This window comes from Myotis nattereri, assembly GCF_964212035.1.
Source record: "Myotis nattereri genome assembly, chromosome: 4".
NCBI lineage: Eukaryota > Metazoa > Chordata > Mammalia > Chiroptera > Vespertilionidae > Myotis > Myotis nattereri.
In genome coordinates this window covers 101,792,543-101,800,393 of record NC_138079.1, presented here as the reverse complement: position 1 = coordinate 101,800,393, position 7,851 = coordinate 101,792,543, and positions in this window count along the sequence as shown.

The following is a 7,851-nucleotide window of genomic DNA, read 5'->3' as shown; positions in this document are numbered from 1 at the left end:
GATCCGTGGCAAGGGTGGCGGGAAAGAGGAGGTGGCATTAGAAATAGTCCAGTTAAGGTAACATTGTGGCAGTGTCACAGGCAATAGTTTGGAGTGCCTGTTATGAGGCCGGCCCTACACTAGACACTAGATCCACCATGATGATCTCTGACATTGCCACCCCCCAGGTCTCCCTGAGCTCTAAGCCCTCCTTCCACTTAAACCTCCTGTCTGGCCCAGAGCCCAAGCTGACCTGGCCGGTTCCTCCCAGGACTTTCCTGGCCCCTTATTTTAGGTTTCATGAAGGTGTGGCAGGGCCAGAGCCCTTGTGCTTCTCCTTGCTGGAGCTTCCTCCATAGGAGAACGCTGCATTGCTTAGTCCTAACTCCCACTGGGGTTCTGGCACAGGATAAGGGGACTTTGAACCCACAGAAGGAAGTCACACTGTTTGCTACTGACTCTGAGAAGTCTCTGGCCCACAGATGAGCCGAGGCTGTCAGTCAGACACTTAGGACAAAGCCCACCAACTTTTCTGTTTTGAGACCATGGTCTCAAATTCTGACAGGCCAGAGTTAAGTCAGTTTGAGGCCTGGGCCCCGGGAGGAGGAGTTGTGAGCAGAGGGGAGAGGGCACTTGTCATAAACTTTGCTGACTTTTTCCCCAGGGGCAGGAAGGGGTGTATGTGTTTATGCTCCTGTGTGCGCTTTCCCTTCCAGTCAATGCAACAATTATCCATGAAGAACTGTGTCAGGTGCTGTGCTGGTGCCCCAGAGCTACCTGACTCCGCCATCAGAACATCCCATCACCATCTACTCTGTCATAATTGACACTTCCTTTCCTGACGCCCAGAACAAAGCAATCCTCACTAAGTCCTCCAATTCTCCCTCCTAATTATCTCTTCCATCTGATCCCTCCCCCATCTCCATCCTACCACTCTCTGCTTCTACTTTTGCCTCCTCCAGCTCTTCTCCACATGACAGAGAATTCTTTAAAAACTTAGATCGGCTCTCCCTTGCTTAAAACTCTTCCTAGTTGCACCCTGAATTAAATCCCAACTCCTTACTATATAGCCTTGTAAAGCCCAGCTGATCTGCCCTCTGCCCATCTCTTCGTCTCTTTTCTCTCCAGTCACCTGGCTGCTCTCCTTTCCTCAAACAGGACTTGGGGCCTTGGCATATGCAGTCCCGGCCCTTGAGCAGCCTCCATGCCCACCCTCGGGTCTTCCCAAGGCCGGCTTCTCAGCATTCTTTGGGTCTTGAAGAGAAGCCTTCCCTACTCTCTACCTAAGGTATCTCCCAGCCTGTTTCTCCTCTTAGTAACCCTAATCCGTAATTGTTGCTTGTGCGCTGTCCTTTCTCCTCATTAGAACGTGACAGAGCTGAGCCTTCTGTGGTCTCCTATTATGTCCTGCGGTTTAGTGCCTAGTGTGTTGCCTCGTGCATAGGTAGCTGCCGGTTGTTGTTGACTAAACTAATTAGCCCTAAATTAATCTGATGTGTAATTTGAGAATACTATTGCTATAATTAGCTTTTTAGATAGAATTTTCTTCAACAGCTAACTTTACATCATATCATGTGTTTAAATAATGGGGACAAGTACGGTTCATATCTTGCCATGCTAGACAAGTGGAGCTTCCAAGGAGCTCGGCGATGATGTTCCTGTAACTTCCTACTTTATTCTCTAGCTGGGGGGTGGGGGTGGGGGTTAGGCCACTGCACAGAAGTCCTCTTTATATGGTCATTTCCACACAGAAACCTCCCCCTCCCGTCACAAACCACAGATTCTGTGACAAATCTTGGTAAAACTGGAAATTTCCTCTCATAGAGGGGAACAATTTCAACTACCACTGTAGGTCCAATTCAAAAAGGTCATTTTTAGTGCTGCTCTTCCAGGGAACTCGGCGAGTTCTGCATGTAAGCGTCCAGCTGACTTCCGGCGCTCGGGGTGCCCGTGGGAAAACGGCCGCTGGCCACCACCCTGGGGAACCGCGGCACCCAGGCAGGAGAACGCTTGTCAGTTACCGTTCCAGGCCGGTTCAAATCGTATAACTAAACACGGCTTTGCAGGAAATAGAAAGCCGTATGACTGCCTTCAAACACCATTTCCTAAAGGCTGTCATTCCACGCCCTCCTCACACGGTCGCACCTCACAGGTCAGTCCCGCGCCCAGCCGCTCGGGGATCCGAACTGCAGGCCCTTGAAAGCCCCCGGCGACGCGCGAGATCGTCCCTGTGAGTTCCGGCCGCGTTTGGAAATGTATTATTCTGGTGATTCCGACTCCGTGACACCCAGGGAAAGGCACAAGGTCGGGGTGGCCGGGGGTGGAGGGGGGACGGGCCGGGATGGGACCGCTCGGTGAGTCCTCCCACCCGGGACGCGTGTCCTGTCGCACCGGTCAGACCCAAGAATGTCCCACCCGGAGAAGGAACCCTAACGGGAGCGACAAGGTGGAGTCCGCGTGGAACGCGCGTCTGTTCTGCCCTGAGGACACAGGCGCGTCTGGGGGCGCAGTCATTCATTCTCCGCGCACCGACGCGTTCCACCCGGTTCCACAGGACACGCGAATTCGAGGTGACGCGGCCCCTCGGGCTCCGACCGTGGGAGATTCCATAAGTCCGCCTCACAGACGCAGTGTCCCACGCCCCACCATCGCCGGCTGTCGGCAGTGCGGGGCCACGGTGAGCCGAGTGTCGGCCTCACCTTCGCGACCACCTGCCCAGCCCGCGGCAGCCGGAAGAAGGCCGCCCCCTCCGCGGACGCCGCGGCCCGGAGCCCAGCCCTCAGGACCGGCCGAGAGCCCGCCGCCCGCCGCCGCCGCCAGGGGGCCAGGCTTCACCTCAGCAGTCCGCGCCCGCCGCTCCTCGCTCCGCGACCGCCGCCCGCCGCTCACAGCCCCGCCCCTCCGCCTCGCCGCCTCGGCCGCCGGCCAGCGCTCGAAGCTTCTCCACAACACACTCCGCCCGCGCTCTCTTCGCACCGCCTCCGCTTAGGTAGAACCGCGGGGCGACCGTTATCGCTGGCCCCGCCCCTCTCACCCGTCTCCGACCCCGCCCACGCCCAGGCCCCGCCCACGCCCAAGCTCCGCGCCGGTCTCGCCCCGCTTACCTGTCTCCGACCCCGCCCACATCCAGACTCCGCCCACACCCAGGCTCGGCCCACGCCCAGGCTCCCCGCCCGCCCCGCCCCAAGGTCTGGCTCCGCCCCCTTCCCCGCCCCGTTCCCTTCAGGTCCCCGAGGGCCAGGAGGTCCCTCTCCAGTCCTAGTGGTGAGAGGGGAGACGGGGAGACTAGGGCGCGAGTGGTTCCCGTTTCTTTCCTTCCAGAGGGTGTCCTTCAGACTAGAGAGCAGTACGGGCCCTGAGCACCAGCGGCACAGTAAGGTGCGAGGGGTCCTTTCTGAAGAAACATGGCAAACGTGCAGAGGACATTGCTACGGAAAAGTATAGCCGCTGAATGAACACACGCACAAATGGGTGCAGGTGAAACTCGGGAAATCTGGATAAGGTAGTGAGCTGTGCCACCTCAGTAACCTAGTTGTGATCTTGCAAAATGTTCCAGTCGGGAAAAGTGGGTCAAGTGTAGCAGGGATCTCTCTGAAATTTTTTTTTTGAGACATTATTACATTTTTGAACGTACAGATACTTAATTGCTCACCTTTCACACAAAGCACACCTCCAGCCATTTTTCTCTTGCAGCTTGACAATGTTTAAGTATACAAAACCCAGCAAGAAGCGTCGTGTAGATTTCAGTCAAGGAGAATGTAAAACATCAACTCAGCCAGGCTTTTGCTTTTGCAGCAATAACAAAGGCCTCCTGCACTAAGCAAAAATCTGTCCTCTTTCTCAGTAGTACATTTCTTATGTTACAAAAATGTCTCCTGCCCAAAGCAAACTAAATCGTATTTGCTGAGCCAGTGGTATTAACTCGTGCATAAACCAAATTTCAGTTTGCTGTTTCTTTGTGCAGATTTCAAGTAAAAATAAGGTTGAAGGAGGAACTTGTTTTGAATGAATGCAGGTCAGTTTGAATTGCTATACTTAACTAACAGCCTACATGTACTATAGACTCACAACTTAGTTTGCTTTTATAATCTTGATGGATTTTTGCCATGTTTTGTTTTGTTTTTTAATATATCTTTATTGATTTCAGAGCGACAGGGAGAGAGAGATAGAAACATCAATGATGAGAGAGAATCATTGATTGCCTGCATACCCCACACTGGGGATCAAGCCTTCAACCTGGGCATGTGCTCTGACCTGGAATCAAACCTCTTGGTTCATAGGTCTATTCCCAACCACTGAGCCATGCCACTGGGCTGAATTATTTCTTTAAATATATATATATATATATATATATATATATATATATATATGATCTTATTGATTTTTATTTTTTTGAGAGAGAGAGAGAGAGAGAGAGAGAGAGAGAGAGAGAGAGAGATGGGTTGCTCCAACCAGGGATTGAACCCAAAATGTGGGCATGTGCTGAGCCACACATCAGGAATCTCTGAATTATTTCTTATACTGCATGTGACTGTAATTATATCTATAAAAAGAAGAAAGTGCACGGATGCAGGATTGCTGAGAGGGCTTTTAGAAGGGGGTAGGTGCTAGATGTGAACCCTGGTGACTTGCTGGAGGAGTGTTAGGGAAGGCCAGGCTACTAGATCAGTAAGACATTTTCCTGATGATACTATTTATATCATTTCAGATGTAAATATAGACTGCATGTCTAATTAGGTGTGCTAACTATTGGACTTATGTGAACATGACAAAACATTTGCCAGCTCTTCATTTTTTAAAATTATAGCCAATATACAATGTTATACTAGTTTCAGATGTACAACATAGTGATTAGACATTTATATACCTTATGAAGTGATCACCTTGATAAATCTAGTACCCATTTGGCACTGTACATAGCTATTAGAACACTAGAAGGAAACCAAGATGGCGGCATAGGTAAACACCGGAGTTTGCTGCCTCGAACAACCACTTCAAAAATACAACTAAAAGACGGAACGGACATCACCCAGAACCACAGGAAGGCTGGCTGAGGGGAAATTCTTCAACTAGAAGGAAAGAGAACAGCATACCGAGACTCAGAGGAGGTGCAGTGCGGAAAATACAAAGGTGCGGAGGTGCGGGCTGGTGTCTGAGGGCGCGGTTGTCGTTTTCAATAGGAGGGAGGCTCAGGCTCTGAGCTGCAGTTCTGGGTGAGTCTCTAGGGAACCAGACTCAAACGGGAGAAGCGGGACTGTCTGGCATCGGTCGGAATGCGAGGGCAGCTTTCTCTCCGAGGTTTGCAGCGGTTGCTGGGACTCTGAGAGGCAGAGCCTCTGGGGACAGGACTGAGAGCAGCCATAACTGCTCCCTCCGCCCGCCCTGTTGATCCCCTGGGACCCGCCCCGCACAAGCCCTGCACAGAGCCATTTGCCGGATAGCCTCAGGCAAAGGCTAGATTAGCACCTCCCCAGAGGACAGAAGTTCTCCCACTGCAGACACAGCTGATTCTCACAGCCAGTTGGCCTGGAGGTCAAATCCCCCCAGTATTAACTACAACAATCAAGGCTTAACTACAACAAGACTGCGCACAAAGACCACTAGGGGGTGCACCAAGAAAGCATAAAAAATGCGGAGACAAAGAAACAGGACAAAATTGTCAATGGAGGATATAGAGTTCAGAACCACACTTTTAAGGTCTCTCAAGAACAGTCTAGAAGCCGCCGATAAACTTATTGAGATCTACAAGAAATCTAATGAGACCCTCGATGTTGTGATAAAGAACCAACTAGAAACTAAGCATACACTGACTGAAATAAAGAATATTATACAGACTCCCGAAAGCAGACCAGAGGAGCGCAAGAATAAAGTCAAAGATTTGAAATGCGAAGAAGCAAAAAACACCCAACCGGAAAAGCAAAATGAAAAAAGAATCCAAAAATACTAAGATAGTGTAAGGAGCCTCTGGGACAGCTTCAAGCGTACCAACATCCGAATTATAGGGGTGCCAGAAGATGAGAGAGAGCAAGATATTGAAAACCTATTTGAAGAAATAATGACAGAAAACTTCCCCTACCTGGTGAAAGAAATAGACTTACAACTCCAGGAAGCGCAGAGAACCCCAAACAAAAGGAATCCAAAGAGGACCACACCAAGACACATCATAATTAAAAAGCCAAGAGCAAAAGACAAAGAGAGAATCTTAAAAGCAGCAAGAGAAAGAAACTCAGTTACCTACAAGGGAATACCCATACGACTGTCAGCTGATTTCTCAACAGAAACTTTGCAGGCCAGAAGGGAGTGACAAGAAATATTCAAAGTGATGAATGTCAAGAACCTACAACCAAGATTACTTTATCCAGCAAAGCTATCATTCAGAATTGAAAGTCAGATAAAGAGCTTCACAGATAAGGAAAAGCTAAAGGAGTTCATCACCACCAAACCAGAATTATATGAAATGCTGAAAGGTATCCTTTAAGAAGAGGAAGAGGAAGAAAAAGGTAAAGATACAAATTATGAACAACAAATATGCATCTATCAACAAGTGCTAAGAATCAAGTGAATAAATAATCTGATGAACAGAACGAACTGTTGATTATAATAGAATCAGGGACATAGAAAGGGGATGGACTGACTATTCTTGGGGGGGAAAGGGGTGTGGGAGATTCGGGAAGAGACTGGACAAAAACTGTGCACCTGTGGATGAGGACAGTGGGTGGGGAATGAGGGCGGAGGGTGGGGTGGGACCTGGAAGGAGGGGAGTTATGGGGGGAAAAAGAGGAACAAATGTAATAATCTGAACAATAAAGTTTTTATTAAAAAAAAAAAGAACACTAGAGGCCTGGTACACAGATTTGTCCAGGGCGTGTCCGGCCCTTCTTGCCCAGTCCCGATCAGGCTGATCAGAGACAGCTGGGGAGGGACCGCGGAAGGGCTCCAGGGCACGTCCGGCCCCTCTCTTCCAGTATCGATCAGCCGGGCCCCAGCAGCAAGCTAACCTACTGGTCAGGGCGTCTCCCCCCTGGTGGTCAGTGCACGTCACAGCAACTGGTCAACCAGTCAGACACTTAGCATTTTAGACTTTTATTATATAGGATTATTGACTATATTTCTTATGCTGTACTTTACATTTCTGTGACTGTTTTTATATCTGGCAATTTACACATCTTAATACCTTCCTCTTTTTCACCCATTCCTCCCACCTGGCAACTATCAAAATGTTCTCTATATCTATGAGTTTATTTCTGTTTTGTTTGTTTATTTTGTGTTTAGATTCCACATGTAAGTGAAATCATATGGTATTTGTCTTTCTCTGACTTATTCACTTAGCATAATACCCTCTAGGTCCATCCATGTTGTCACAAATGGCAACAATTCTTCATGTTTTTAATTACTACCATTTGGAAATCTTTTTAGTCTAATGACATAATTTCTGTTAATAGAGAATTACTCAGGGGCAAATAAGTTAAGATCCAACAACTAAATCTATTTAATTTGTCACCAACTACTGTCCACTGAGGCACAATTTAAATTATTGAGATTCTCATACAACTCAATAATAAAAAGTAAAATAATCCAATCAAAATGACAGAGGACATGAAGAGATATTTCTCCAAAGAAGACATACAAATGGCCAACAGACATGTAAAGATGCTCAGCATCATTAATCATCAGGGAAATGAAAATCAAAACCATAATGAGATACTACCTCACACCTGTCAGAATGGCAATTATGAAAAAGTCAACAAATAAAGTGTTGGCAAAGTTGTGGAGAAAAAGAACACTTGTGCACTCTTGGCGAAACTGAAAATTTGTGTAGTCACTATGAAAAACAGTGTGGCAGTTCCTCAAGAAACAATAGAGCTGCCAAAT